A 17029-nucleotide genomic window follows, 5' to 3' on the forward strand; every position below is an offset into this window, starting at 1 on the left:
ATTACCATGAAAATATACAAAGCAAGGTACCCTTTACATGTAACCATATCCTACATGTCCAGAGAGATCAAAGTTGCCACTATGCATGAAGTTCTTCAGTTTGGCTACTCAGCTGGATTCAATATTATTAGTTGGATATCAATTTTCATGGATATCTAAGGTATAGGTGAATCACAAATAAAAATGTTCAATGAAGTAAAAATTTCATATAGGCCTAATTGTATGCAGACTTATGCAAATTCATGAAATCCAATATCCATGAAAATATAATTTTCCTTCATCCACAGAAATAAATGATGCTACTGTTGCGATAACTTGAATCGAGTAATCTCTTTTTTTTTAACAAAATTATAAACATCCTTTTACACATGATTTAAAATTTCATCTGACATATTTAGTTATTTTAGGCTCAACATGCATAAAAGTCTGAAAACTGGGAAAATAACCTTGTTTTGAAAGATATTTTGCCTGATAGAAACAAATTGTATTATCTTTGCCACATATGGACAAATGAATAAAAGGAAGAAGAGAATTATGGCAATGAATATATCCTGCCTGGTAAAATCTCAAATACTTGTCCAAGACAGGATGACAATAATAAAATAAATATTCTGCAAAACAAAAATCAAAGAGATAATTGTGTGCAAAATAATAAAATAAATGTTAACACAGCAAAGCCATGCAAAATAAATAAGCTGTCCTAGTAACAGGAGAAAATGAATATTCTGCCCTCTGTGAAAATCGAATTGTTGTCTCCCAATGTGATGTCATAGGCCAAATTTAAATTGCTTTTGCAACTATAGGTTGGGCAGAGGGTTTGCAAGCAAGTGGAAATGTATGTTCCCAAAATTGAGGAAAGAAGAAAAGTGAGTGTTATTTGGGTCACATGACACAAAAATCAATTTTCTCAATTTTCAAAATAGTGATAAGATCTATACTAATGAAATGGAGAATAAACACGTCCAACCTTCTACTGATGCTGCACATCTAATTGTGCAATTTTTTTTATATCCAAATTACTTGCATTACAATGCATGTAGGATGTTTTCAGCATTTTCCATTTAATTACCGTGGATTCCTTATTGTTCATGCGGTACCAATTTCGTAGATTTCATTAGTATAGGTGACCGGAGAATTTAAATGTTCATCAAAGTAGAAATTTTATATAGGCTTGTATGCAGATTTTTGCAAATTCACAAAATCCAATATCCACAAAAATAAATGAATCTACAGTATTTTTGACCTAAATTTTTTTTCCATAGAAATTGAAATTGTTCAAGGGCTGTTGCCTGACAAGTATCTTCTAATATCTGAGAATTTTCAATACATATACAGTAATGATGAAATTGAAGGTTCTTATATAAGAGTTTTTTGTTATTATTTCGTGTAATGTACATTTAAAACTTAATTCAAATTAAATTCAGTATTTCTACTTTCTACATGTCAAGCTATAGATAGTTATTACTTTTATGTTTCAAATTTGATTCATTTAATGCAAAAATTATAGACATGCAAATTTACAATGTTCTTACATTTAATTGTATCAAAGAAAATTTTCATAAAACAGAGAAAAATAGTCTTTAAAACATTGATATATGACACTTCTGTAAAAAAAAAACGCTTTGAAATATAGGCAACATCAAACAATTCATTTCTTTGTAAAAGCAAAAAAATCTGAAAGCAGATCTGCAATCATCAATACTTTGAAAATCTCAAGATAAAAGACAGAAATTTCAAAACAGTAAAAAAAATCAAATTCACATTTTCTGACATTTAGACAAAACTTAATTTTCTTACCTTTATTTCGCAAATGATGACCATATTCTCTTGATGTGTAATGCCACTTTCCATAATTTGCCCCATCAAAATAGCCACAATAATCTGGCTCAATGTAAGTATACATTGTGAAAATTAATCTTCAATGTTGTCACTCTGAGTTCTCAGGCTTCAATGGGAATTTTTAATGATAATCTCGTATGGTAATATCTAATGAACTATAAAAATTTAAGAAACTGATATTTTTTTTTAATATTATTATAAATTTGTATTATACCTTTCAAAATCCGTCATATTAAAAGATAAATTATGACCAAAAAAATGTTATTTTAAATCTTCCCTCCATCTTAAGCTTTTAGATGTGATCAGCTTGCGTATCCAAAGGCAATGAAACTTATGAACAAAACTATTATTACAAGAAGATTCAACTTTACAAAATAACATTAAACAGTTTTTTTAACATGAAAATTTCATGAGATTTGTAAAAGATCTGAGTACTAACAAATTACACCTGACTTTTTAATGAAATTAGAAAAAAAATCTTTCCACTTCAAATAAGCTAAATCAATAAATATCATGAAGAAATTGAAAATTTTTGAAAGATTCTCTGATTTTCACCTGATGCATGCATCTTTGAAATTTAACTCTAGCAACATTTGCAGAAATAATAAATTATATTAAAGATCATACTTCTGCAGTGGAGAATGCAAGGTATATGTCACAAATGTAAAATCGACAGATTTGTCCATTTTTGTTACTTTTTTATGTTGAATTCTCTGCCAACTTTTTATCTAAAGACACACAGCTTGTGTTGTGTAACATACTTTTGGGCTTGTATAAATATATGCAATCCAATAACATATACGGAAAAAGTAAAAATAATTTTTTAAAGTTTAACAGTACAGAATTTTTAAATAAATGTCTTTTTTTTTCTTTTCTTTTCTTTTCTTTAAATCAATATTACTAATGATTTCTGTTTTTGTCAAATTCATTTGCCTTGTCAATTTAACAAAAGCAGCTAGTATTAGGATTACACAATGTAAATGTACTGTAAACCAACTTATGTTCTCGGATACTTTATTTCGCGATTCGCTCTTTCTAGCCCACTTCACGGCGATTAAAGTTTGCGATTTTCAAATTTTCTTGATGTAGTTGAATAAGGAAATATCCAAGTGTTACATAATCGCGTTATTTTTCTACTTGCAAAAGTTCCGAAAAGAAGTTTGTCTTCAGTATTCAAACTTCAAGTCCAGTTTCAAACTTTTAATTCAAAAATATTATCAGCTTCAAACAATTTATAAACTTATAAACAAGCAAGACCATAAACACTTAAAGTAATTAAACAGTCATACAGGTAAATTATTTACATATATTTTGGGTCTTAAAATTTGCACATGTTATTTAGGCTTTTTCATAATGATAAGCAAGCATGCTGATTTCAAAACTGGTATGTAGAGAGGGTGAAATGCAACAAGTTTAAAAAGGATAGTGCTTTGCATTTGGAAATCTTAAAAAATTATGGCACTTTTTCAATGATGTAACATTTTTCTAAGCATATTATCATGTTTGTTGTCTGAAATCTAATCAATTGTTATCTCCCTTTATGCTACATTGACATAAAATATTTATCATATGTGAACTTTTAAGTAAAAGTTTTCCGAGTGAAATTTTATTAAAAATATATTTTATTTTAGAAAATATAAGATTAAAAATTAGTAGTAGACAATTTCTAGGTTTAACCATATATGGTTAATCTCAGGTAAATTTTGTACAATATGTCATCTGTTTACTACTATTACTTTATTTGAGCAATATTTTGGTATCTGGTCACTTGGCATCAATTAGTCTGAGCAATACTTTTTCAATTTGCATCATTAATAATTTTAAATTGGCATTACTCATATTTCACCTTTTGACATTTTTAAACAAATTTATTAATACTGTACTCAAATTATCTGAATTATCACAGCAAAGTCTGTTCAGTTTGTTCAATTTGATCAAGAAATGAGTGCTTCCAAAGCCAATCAAGGAATAGAAGATAAACTCTATACAGCTCAGCTACTCGGGTCTCAGAACCACCAAATCAAATACTCAAAAGAATATAACTGACAACTCAACTTTACAAAGGAATCAACCCAGCTTTGGAATTCAAGCGACACCAAAACATTTTAGTGGTATTATTCAATTAGACATTAATTTTGAAGATTTGGGTCATTTTGGATTTTAAACATATATAAACTGTGGATTGGATTAGTGAAATTAGTGACTTGTATCATTTGGTCTTTATTTATTTTGTTTTTTGCTTTGGCATCAGTAATATTTTAATCTGTTCTTATATAATAGTGTTAAAACTGGCTTCCTTTATAGTTATAGATATAAGAAGACGTGGTATGACTCTCCATCCATGTCACATTATGTAAATGCCTACCATCGATTAAGTCTTGTGTATCTTAACAAAAAATACCCATTTTCAGTCTCATCTTATAATGTTATAATCACAAGTAATCCCACACAAAAGTTGTCAGTGAATAAAGTCAAAATACGTCCGATCTGCCTATTTTTGGACATCAAAATTTAATATGATTGTTTTAAGGTCAATTTCGTCTACCTCACAAAATCTTGTAAGGCACTATACAAATATGTATATAAATACATTTAGTTTGTTTGGGGAATTTATATATTAGCTACTTAGGTTCAGTGAGTAAAACAATAAAGGCAAACACAAACATTGTATTTATACAATTGAAGGATATCAAATAAAAAGTAAAAAACCAAATTTATATTTTGTAATACATTATGACGGAAATAAAATCTCTGATGGAAAGATAGGACGAGTTGCATGCATTTTTTCAAACAATATTTAAGTCTTACTCTTCCCTCGTGTGGTAGTTAAAAAAGAACTTCATGATATACAATGAAGTAGTATTGCATATATAGTTTCCTAACTACCTGTCTTGTGAGATACTTTAGTTTCAGTTATTAAAGGGGCTTCAGCTGTCAAATTCGTGTTCACCAATTTGACTCAAATTCTCGTATTAGATTTATAACATACTAAAACGTATATCTAAACTATTAAAACAATTTAAGATGCATGTACTGGATAATATTGTATCAGCATTTTGTGTGTATTTCAGTCTAGACGCCATCTAATTAACCATTGAGATGACCTCCGAAGACTGCCAGACTGCCGACAGTCAGATATCCAGATATAAACAAAAATATAGATATAAACAAATAGCTAACACGTGCCCTTGGATTTTTCTAGGTCTGTTTGATTTCATATTACTTAGGTTAAAGTAAATATATTAATCATGGTGTTTACCTGTATAAGAATGAGTTTTTATGGATCGAATCAGTCAAATAAATTGTTTACCCTTGTTTCTCTTTCAATGTTGACTTTCTTTTCCTTTTTATAGCTGAGCATGATGCTAGCTTATGCGTAACCTCCTCTAGCCTTCAACAATGAGAAAAACCCATACTGTATATGGTCTGTTTGAGTTTTGTAAATCTTCAATTATAATATGTTTATTAATAAAACTCAGATTTTTTCATCATTTTGTTTATTTCTATCTGCATATATCATGTATATATTTATCTACTCAAATGTAAAGAGAACAAGAGTGTACAAGATGAAATGTCTCTCCTGCTTTACTGACCATTGATGTTATGTTGATAGTCCTACATATAAAGTTTTATTAAAAATATCACATAAACTTAACATGATCCAAGAAAATGAGGTCAAGGTCAGATAAATAAACCAAGCCAGAAATACATCTACACTTTACAATCATTCCATACACCAAATATAGTTGACCAATTGCTTATAGTATATAAGAAACAGACCAAACAGTGAAAACTCTATATTGACCAATGAACCATGAAAATGAGGTCAAGGTCAGATGAACCCTGCCAGACAGACATGTACACTTTACAATCATTCCATACTTTAGATATTGTGGACCTATTGCATATAGTATCTAAGAAACAAATTTTACCAGGAAAACTGAACATTGACCAATGAATCATGAAAATGAGGTCAAGGTCAGATGATAACTGCTAGACGGACATATATACACCTTACAATCATTCCATACACCAAATATAGTTGACCTACTGCTTATAGTATCTGAAATATGGACTAGACCACGAAAACTTAACCTTGTTCACTGATCCATGACCTGAGGTCGAGGTCAAGTGAAAACTGTCCGACAGGCATGAGGACCTTGCAAGGTATGAACTTACCAAATATGGTTATCCTATTAATAATAATAAGAGAGAAATTAACATTACAAAAAAACTTAACTTTTTTCAAGTAGTCACTGAACCATGAAAATGAGTTCACGGACAATGGACATATGACAGACCGAAACTTCATAAAATAAGGCATATATATACACAGTATGAAGCATCCAGGTCTTCTACCTTTTGAAATATTAAGCTTTAAAATAGTAAGTTAATGCCACTGTCGCAGCCGGATGACTATCCTTATGTCACGCTTTCTGGGACAGAAGTCACAGGCTCGACAATAAAAACTGAATTTTCTGGATTTTTGCTTTTTGGTAACAAAAAAGTTGCCCTTGAAAAGTTATGAGCACAGTACATGTAAATACATGTAGCAGGTATATATACGTACTAGTAATGGAGTAAATGTATGGACCATAACAGCAAATGGTCAGATTTTCTCTTCACATGTTTCTTATTCAATATTGAGTGGCAATTAACACTCATATATCATTAATTAGATTATCTAATAATAATTATTATTATCATTATTATTATTGTCATTAATTATAGAGATTATACATTTTTTTTTAATTAAAATACATGATGTGTTTCATTGAGCTTTTAGGAATAAATGACCACTAGCCCATATTTTTTTATCCTCACCGAGCAAAAATCAGAAGGTTCATGAGATTTGTTGATGGTCGAAATTAAATATTTTACTTATATCTTATATTTAACAAATTATCCATAGAATCAAAATGGTTAATCAGCACTATACATTGATCATTATGTCAAATGAACACTTGAGAAATATCAAAATTTCAACTTTTTTTCGTTGATTTTTTAATTGGTATTTGAAATACAAAGAACCCATGGCTTTACTTCAGATACACTTTTTATTTGGAATATCTTTTCAGCTCAAATTTTCTATAATTATTCCAAAATTGGTAACATTTAAGATTTGAACTATCTGTTACATGTATAGGGATATAAAATTTTCTGAATCTTTAAAAATATGAAATTAAATGTTTTCAGAAATGTCAAATACATACACATATAAAGCTACAATAGATTGAATATACACTTTGTGAAATGGTATTCTTTCTAGTGAAAAGAAATTCAACAAAAAATAAGTAACAAAAATGCACACCCCCTGCCAACCAAAAATCTTTTTGCATGTAGTGTGTATGCAGAAACAATCTTTTAATTTTTAACATTCAATGTGTTAACTGCCAAAGTCCAAAAGCTTGGTCTACATTATAATTTACATCAAGGTGTCATTAAATGTAATTGGATATATCCTGCATTTATCATGCTTTATCATAAAAATAAGATCAAATGGCTGAACAACCACCCTTTTAAATTATTGATATCTATCATTTTGCATTAGCCATAATATCTTGGCGTAAATAAGATACACCCAATCGGGCTAACATCCTTATGGGTGTTTCTAATACATGATCGACTTAATTTTTGAAAATGAGAAATTCTGTAATGTTTCACAATTGTAATCCTTACCATATATATAATCATGATAATACATGATCCTTCTTTTAAAATCTCCACAAATTAAACCTGCTTTGAACAATAATTCCTGACATCACTAGGTATTAGTAACATATCAGAAACATTACAAAACCAGCGGTTAGAATGCCTGTTAGGGAAAGAAGAAGGAAGTGCACTTTTAGTTTTTTTTCTTCCCATATAATTTACCTTTAGAGACATCTCCTGTATGTTGTACATGTTCAGGGTATAAAAGTGTCAATGACCTGATCGGTTGGCTTCCATCATTTTGGTTTTTACCCCAAGTTATATATAATTGTATTATCTACCTTCTTTGTCTATCTTTTTCTTACAATCCTAAATATCTCAACCTTTCAAAGTTTTATTACAGTCTTTTTAGTCTTTTTCTATGTATTATTACAGTCTTTTTCTATACCCAGCTTACAACTCTGGGATATCAAATTAAATTAAATTGATCAAATTGAATATAAATATTTCTCTAATTCTTCGTCAATTTATCCCTTTCTGCACCCATTGTATAAAAAAAATTTAATCAACGTGTGGTTCGTTTGATCTCAGTTCTTCATTGGTTAAAATCCGATTATGACGTCGAATTTTCTTGCTTTCCTCTGAATTTCCTATTGTGACGGCATGAAAAAAGGCGACCATGCCTGATGACGTCACATAGAAAGAACACATCTTTTTGCAGATCATTCAAAAAGAAGGAATAAGTTTGCCTGCATATTGTTTGAAAATCATTAGAGAAACAGATTCCACCACCAAATCTCGTGTAATACGATATTTATCCACTCTCGACAGTTAAATTTTAAATATTTAAAACGCTTGGCAAGCCTTGCGTTTTAAATTTGAAAATTTAACTGTCTCGAGTGGATAAATATTGTATCACACTCGATGCAGTGGTAGAATCTATATGTCTTAAAAAGACTTCTAATTTTTACAATATTTAACCAATTCCACAGTAAGTTACACATTTTGAGCAAATTAAGTCTGGTTAAGCACTCAATTGTTTCAAAATTGTGCTTTACTGTTTCTTTCTTTTACATCATAATGAGAATAATTTATGCCTTGTTTTTAGTCAACAACTTGTACAATCATATATTCAAAAAAAAAAAAACAGGTGTTATTACTTAAATACATTTGAATGTGTAAATATATTACACTGAAAATTCATGTATGGATTTTTGTCCCTTTAAAAGATTGAATACATGTATCAGAATTGGAAGGGGAAAATAAACATTATTCAATCCTCTTGATATTTCAAATAAATCATTGGAAGTTTGCATGAATCCTACTACATTTGTAGATATACATGTTTTATTTCAAGAACATTTTCCATGTGTTAATGCACATTAACTGTTTAAACATGATTGAGAATTTTTCATACAGTGTTTGTTTTCAGGAAGAAATTTAATAGTCCATACACAGATATACATGTATGATAGATCTATTGACCACCTGACCTCCAAACATCATGGACTAAAACGGTGTCACAAATTGAACATTTTTTCTATGGTTAATATCTAACCCTAAGCTAGATATGTCACACCAATGATATCTGTATTCCTATAGAACATAGTTATACACATTTTTTTCTCTTCTCATACTTCAGCCTAAAGGAGAACTAACATTTCGTTTCCGACATATTTAAGTTTTTAAATGAAGGATTCATCTTTAATTCAAAATACCAAAGTACAGTCTGAATATGATAAACATAATCATACTAAATGTATAAAGTTTATTTTTTTCGATTACAGATTTTTGTATTGTAAGTGTAAAATAAATCTCTGAGCTCTAAATAATGTTCGTACATTTTTTTTTTAGTTCTCTTCAAAGAATTTATCTTTTACTGGAAAATCCACATCAATAATTCCTTACAAAAGCAAATAATGTGGAATTTCCAATGAACAGGATAAAAGATGTGCATCTTGTAAAAAAAATATAAACTGACCACAAAAGGAGATGTAACGCTAAACTCATCAACAAAAAGTAACATGATAACATGCATGATATTATTGTAATACATTAAGATAAGACCTGGAATTTCCAATCATATTAAAGTTTAACGCTCATTCAAATTATGCTCGTTCTTTTGTCTCTAAAGTGCAAAAAAAAAATATAGAGAAGAAAGCAAGACGGCATCTTGACTAACTAATTTTTCTCACTTTTCATGCCATCATTTCGTAAAAATAAAATCCTTTGTACCAGTACATGCAAAGTATAAATACATGTACATGTATAAGGACATGTTGGACATGAAATATGGTATTAAATTATTTTATTTTTATTTCCTTTTTTTTTTTACATATAAAACATTTCCTTCTTAAAGTAAATATACATGTACATGTAATAGAAATTACAAATTTTCCTCTTACAACATGTACAAAGTGTCCTTAACATGTTAAATAATTATTTTCTGTATTCATACACATATCCCATATTTTTTCATAAAGTCAAACCCTCAAAAGGCCAAAATTCAAATATAATGTTCCCAACTTACCCACATTTGTACCAACAAAAACATTACAGAAAGATTTTTTTTTCATTTTTCAATTGCTGATTTATAGAATAGGTGATTTATAGCATGTACTGCTTCGGTAAACTTTGAAGAAAGCATAAATTTAAAGTATTCTAACATATATATAGTGAATTAAAGATTTTCCACTACATAGCTGCCAACTTCTCAAATTATCCATGGTGGATTTTCAACTTGAGCATAAGAGGACCTAATGCATCTCTTATAAACGTTTTTTAATCTAATACATGTATATCTAGTGTGTTATATGGTTTTGAATGTGTATGTGTGTGCTAAAATTCCATTTTAATTTCTTTATTCATTTATTTAAATTGCCTTTTAGGAAGTATTAAGTTTAGAAAATGGAGGACCTCCACATTACGGTAAATTATCCACAAATTGGGTAAGTTGACAAGTCTGCAGTGACTATTGACTTGTATCAGGACTATTCATTCCTTTCCACTTATTGTCATATTGGCAAATCATGGTAATGTGTAGTGGCAGGTCATTAATATCATGGTAGAATAAAAAGGATGCTATGTGATATTGGCAAATCATGGTAATGTGTAGTGGCAGGTCATTAATGTCATGGTAGAATAAAAAGGATGCTATGTTAGCGCTTTATCTCAGCCATATACTGTAGATTCATTTATTTTCGTGGGTACCAATTTTTGTGGATTAAGGAAACATTGTATTTTGAGGGATAATCAATTTGGTGGTTTGGCCAAAGTCTGTATACAACCCAGTATAGACTAGAGAATTTGTATTTTGTTAAACATTTAAATTCAGTGGTTAACCTCCACCAAAAAAATCCACAAAAATTGTTACATGTATCCAGCTAATGAGTAGATTATCGGGTTTTGTACACATCAATATTGTTAAATATCAGCTGCAATCCACAATATGTGTGGTACCATAGCAAAAATGCATAGGGAGACAGGGACCCAACAACCATGACAACACAAAAACCAAAAGCCATCTTAATGTCGACATAGTATTGAATACAATACCATTTAATGATTAAGCAAAGAAATGAATGCAAAAGAAAGCTATCTTTTAATTTAAATGTTAAATAGTAAAAGAGCATGTGTTTCCATACTTTTTTAACAGATATAGTTAATAGATTTATAGATGATAAATTTGAGATGTCTAGGCTCAATTTGATTCATGCCAGGTTCAAGGGTCAGCACTTCTAGTAAGAAAATCCCCCTTGATCCTTGTAAGTGCCTTGATTCATGTAAGTGCCTTAATCAATAACCCTATACACTTAGCTGGACAAATCAAATTGATCAAATTTGTGCTAGCATTTCATCAAGAATATACCTTCTTTCTAAATTAAAGAAATTTTTAGATATTAATGCCAGGAAAGCATACTATAATGGGTATATTCTGCCGCTCATCGATTACTGCTGTATTGTTTGGGGAGAATGTAAAAATGAAGGGATGGTAAGAATATTAAAACTTCAAAAAAGAGCAGCAAGATTAATTCTTGATGCAGACCCTTTATCCCCATCAGCCCCCTTATTTAAAGAACTTGGATGGATGACAGTTGAAAACAGAATCAAATACCACAAATATTTACTGCTACATAAATGTATGCGGAAAGAAGCACCACAGTACCTACTTCAAAAGTTTCAACTTATATCTGTTAATAATCCTTATGCTTTAAGGGGTGTCACTCAAGGTAATTTGATAGTTCCTAAGCCAAAAACTGAACTGTTTAAAAAATCTTTTGCTTATTCTGGATCAGTTTTATGGAACGGACTACCATATGAAATGCGTAAAGTGCAAAACACTTTTTCTTTTAAACAAATTATAAAACAATACTTGAGACAGTCCTAATATTCAGTCTTGAAATGATTGCAACTATTACTCTTTTTTTAGAATGTATGATTTTGATTTGTATATAATATCTATTCACTACATGCAATCTGTAACTGTTTTATATGTTCTAATTATGGTACATGTACATTGAACTATCATGACTATACGATTGTGTTAATATGTTGTATGTTTGCTCTTTTTCTTTTATTATTATTTTTTACATGTATTGTATATGAGGGCCACAGGGAAGATTAGTAATTGTAACTAACTGTGTTAACCCTCTTTAAATAAAGAATTTATTATTATTATTATATTATTATATACATGTATAATGGTATATGTTGAAATGAAGTCTATACATACACATATATGTGAATCTATAAACTGTCATGTTTTAGCTAGTGTGTCCCTGATTATCTGTAACCACAATTTCCGAATTGGTTTTAACACATTTTTACTTGATACAAAAATAAAGAGATGTGGTATGAATTATCCATCTAAATCCAAATGACATGGATGACAGCACCTATAGATTATAGGTCTTCTAGGACCTTCAACAATGACCAAAACAGGTTCTGCCATCACACATGTAGTGTTTTCTCATGGTATAATCTTTGACTCTTGTGCAAAATATGTCAAAGTTCTTAAATCATGGACAAATGCAGAGCTAGGTAGATACATGTAACATATATGGGATTGCATTCATATCTGACTACTTATAATTTTTTTACTGTAAACCAACTTTATTTCATGTCAGCCTGTTACTGATGGCCTCGCCACTATTAATTTTTATGATTTTCTAAATTTCTTGGATGTTTTTTTTTTTAAAGAAGATCAAAGTTTAACCTTTTCCAGTCTACCCCGTTAGCCACTAGTCCTATCCCCCAGACTAGTAAAATTTTATTGGGACTAGTAAATATTTGCAAAACTTTGTTTAGACACATAAGAAAATGTCGGAATTTCTTATGTCGAAATATCTGTCTTCTGACTAGTCAGTTGGAAAAGATTTTGGTGCAGACTGCTCTCCATCCAAGTCAAAATTTATAAAAGTATTAAAACCATTATAGGTCACATTACGGTCTTCAACACGGAGCCTTGGCTCACACCGAAACAGTAAGCTATAAAGGGGCCCAAAAATTACTAGTGTATAACCATTCAAACGGGAAAACCAACAGTCTAATCTATAAAAAAAACAAGAAACGAGAAACACTTATGAACCACATCAACAAACGACAACTACTGAACATCAGATTCCTGTATATATATATATATATATTCTCGTTATTTTTTCCACTAACGACTGTCACCAAAATTACCAGAAGTTGGTGATCAAAACTGTAGTAACAAAACCTCATTGATTACCTCCTTCATCACCTGTTAATCATTCATTTATTGTTACATAACTCAAACAGGTGCTGTTACTTCAGTCCTTATCAGAGCTGAAAGCTTACTTTAGGTACATGTTTATCAATATCCCCCATCTGGCCCCAGTTACTATACTTTAGGCTCAAATACATGTTCCAATTGTAATTTTCAACCAATGTCAGGGTTCTCACTAAAACGAGTCCATGAGACCTGGACTCATGAAATCTATCTGGACTCAACATTTTAAAAACTGGTGAGTCCAAAGAGGCATTAAGATTGTAAAATGTTGTATCAACTGAGCACACATATCATTATTATATAGCAAAAGTTTACAATAATCTAATTTTGATGTCATTTCCTTGTTCTATTTTGTCATGAAGACCGATTTCACACATTATATATATACATGTAGCAATACAATTTCTACTTAGAGCTCAATGTTGGACACGCCTTCAAAACTCCTTGGTGAGAACCATGAATGTAAAGAAACACATTGTAGGTACTATATAAGCCCATACATTGCCATATGGACTCCATGGTATCTGCATACAAAGTATATAAATAATTCAGGAATGGTCCAGTACGTTTGTCATGAAATATAAGTTCCCTCATAACATGCATAATTTAAGTTCCAAGTGGAAGATGTATTCTGTAATAATTTTTCCACTAGAAAATTTATTACAGGATTTGTTCCTTACGGAATAAAGGTTAAAGACTATGTGTTATAACTGCACACCAATGTCAGACAGCAAAAAACAAACAAAAAACAAATCTTGGAAGTCAATAACCAATAGGAAAAGTGTCTATACAATCACATTCTCAAGTTAAGAAAAAAAACAAAAATCTTGGTCATACATGTATCACTATTTATATAATTTGACATTCATTTTAAAGCACACCAACTTAACATGCACATGTATGCTAAGATTCTAGTTGATGTAACCTCCATCACATTTGTAAACTAAATAAAATGTATCTTAAATGGGAACGGACAGAGGAAACAAGGAACAGATGGACTAACATTAGTAAAAAAAAAATGCCCCCTGATATTGTAGGCCAGGCATAAAAATCAATTTATTGAGTTAATTAATTTTCTGAACTTCAGAAAAAATAACAGCACTATATACATGTACATGATATAATTTAGATATTTAGATATTTTAAAAGACAAAAATTACAGGTACTAGTTAAACAATAATAGAGTCTATATATCTTGAATCAAACAATCCTCATTTAACACACAAAGTATTGGTACTTGTTCTGCTGACACAGAAATTGTGATGTACCTTCTTATACTGAAATATTGGCTGCTACACTTTTAACAAGGTTTTCAAAATTACAATGTAAGAACAGTGCACAAAACATAATCTTATTCAGAGTAATGCAGTTCTGCCAACTTTTAATAATGCAAATGCGTGAGATTTGGCCAAAATCATAAAGATCAAAGAGAAAAAACAATAGATCAAAGGAAAATGCCGCCAAATAGGCATGAAAATGCGTGAGTCTCACGCTAAATGGCAGCCCTGGTAATGCCCATAGTAAATGTGTGTACAAAATTTCAATGAGAAAAGAAATTTAAGGTTGTGTTTTAAACTGTAAATTATAGAATCCACATTAACCTGAACAAATAGTAAGTTATAGCATGAATTCATAATGGTTCAACTTTACCATAATTCAAATGTTTAAAGAACTACAAAATGTAGGCTTGTATTTAGAATTTGTCTCATGGAATCCACATGAATAAAAAAGAATCCTCAAAACAAGAAATATTATTACAAGGAAAAAGTATGAATCCAAAACTACATGTACATTGTAGCAAGGCAATTCAAAAGGTAATTTTTAAAGTGATAAAGAGACAAGTATGAATATTTACTTGTACCATCTAGTTACATAAGTTTATACAAATTGGGGTTTGTTGCTGTGTTACATGTTTGTTTTTCGTTCATTATTTTGTACATAAATTAGGCCGTTAGTTTTTCATTTGAATTGTTTTACATTTGTCATTTCAGGGCCTTTTATAGCGGTATGGGCTTTGCTCATTGTTGTAAGCCATACGGCGACCTATAGTTGTTAATTTCTGTGTCATTTGGTCTATTGTGAAGAGTTGCCTCATTGGCAATCATACCACATCTTCTTTTTATATTTGTGTTTCCCAAAAACAAACTAGTATTCTACAATTCAGAGACGATCTCTGCCTACATGTAGCTGGTGGATAAAATTGGATAAAATTTTATAATAGTAATGCAAAAAGCTTTATATTCAGGATGAACAGTTATGTTAACATTGTGTTATAGCTTATAAAGTAAATACCTTCTACGAGAACACTGCACAAAAACAACATTCCTATAGTAGGGTCCCAGTTTATACATGTATACAAAGGTAAATTTAATATACATGGATATGAAATACACCAAACCTTTATTAATTACATTGTAAGTTTTTATGTTGTATTTCCAGAGTTTATAATTACATTGTGGGAAATGAAATTTCATTGTGTGTTTGTCTGTTAGTTCAATACACAATGCATTTATTATGTGTTCAATTTCATGATGCAGCTTTGTGAAAAGGGAAATAACTCCTATAATCCATTTAAAAATGTGATTATTTGAAATATAGTAACAGCATATGTAGTATTCTAGTACAAAGGATGAAAGCACAGACTATTTTTATTTTTCCTGTTTTAAATGAATAAACATTATGTATTTGAGAACATACATATATGGAGTTTAATAATAATAAAAGGGGGTATTGAATAAAGAGATAAATGTAAACAGATCGTAAGTATACTATTTTTATTCTGTCATTGAGGTTATTGTGTGAAATTACAAATAAAACCCCTCCATTGATGTATGGATTTGTTAAGGCTATTATCTACCATACCACATAAATTTTACATAAAAATCCCCCCATGAGTACCTCAAACAAAAACCGACATGGCTTCTCTCTCCCATTTCCACCCACTTTCCATACTTCCGCGAATTTGTCAATATTTCGTCTACACTTTAACTAAATAAAACAAACTCTTGTTTTAATCACACTTTGATACATCACGTTAAGTCCATTTCACATAGAGTAACCGTGTAGATAAATAATAGTATTAATACACAAACAAGCTGTGTTGTTCCCATGACCCCGGGGGTCGGTACATAATCGACTTATCGTCTGCACATTGTGTACACGTGTCTATAATGTTTACATCCGTGTGGTTCACTTACCTTTGTTTTGATTATATTCCCTATTCTATTATTTTTTAACAATGTATTATGTCTATATTAAAGTAAATGACTTCCCGTCCCTGGTATCGTACGTCTGGGTGGGGGTTAATTTTCCATATATGGCCGATCGATCTACGTCACTACACTATAGTTCCTCGTGCCTCATATCCCGACCCTGATTGGGCAGGATACCACGTGAATATTTGCTGTCGTGGGTAGGAACTTATGACGTATTTCCCCAGGAGGGTGTGGGGGTCATTAACCGGGGGAATTTCAACAAGTTTAAGCTGATTATAAATACGTTTTATTAAGAAGTACACATGTAGCAACTGATGGGTAAATGATTTGTTTTTATAACATGTATAAGATAAAAAATGAAAGAAGAAATTTCAGAATAAGTTAATAATAGAAATAAAAAAATCCAAAAAGAGGATATTTATATCGAAATATCAAGGATTTATATATGACTAAATACATACAACACCATGCATCTATTGGTGTCCGATCCAATATTTTTTTAAACTGTTACAAAAATATTTCTTAATTAGAACTTTATTTTTTTTTAAATTCTGGATGCTTTTCTACAATA

General features: G+C 30.2%; 1 protein-coding gene across 3 annotated transcripts in view; it reads right to left on the minus strand.

Annotated features, from left to right (window-relative positions):
* LOC127729068 (NGFI-A-binding protein 1-like) overlaps positions 1-16683 on the minus strand; it is a 42119-nt gene extending 25436 nt beyond the window's left edge. The window contains exon 1 of one of the 3 annotated variants that reach the window (XM_052236717.1): positions 16441-16683. The gene's annotated coding sequence lies outside the window, so the exon portion shown is untranslated. Of the gene's footprint in view, positions 1-16141; positions 16333-16440 lie in introns of those variants that run through there. The other 2 variants (XM_052236719.1, XM_052236718.1) reach the window with 2 other exon arrangements.
* Positions 16684-17029: the final 346 nt, after the last annotated feature.

The sequence above is a fragment of the Mytilus californianus genome, unplaced genomic scaffold, assembly GCF_021869535.1.
Source record: "Mytilus californianus isolate M0D057914Y unplaced genomic scaffold, xbMytCali1.0.p SCAF_2, whole genome shotgun sequence".
NCBI lineage: Eukaryota > Metazoa > Mollusca > Bivalvia > Mytilida > Mytilidae > Mytilus > Mytilus californianus.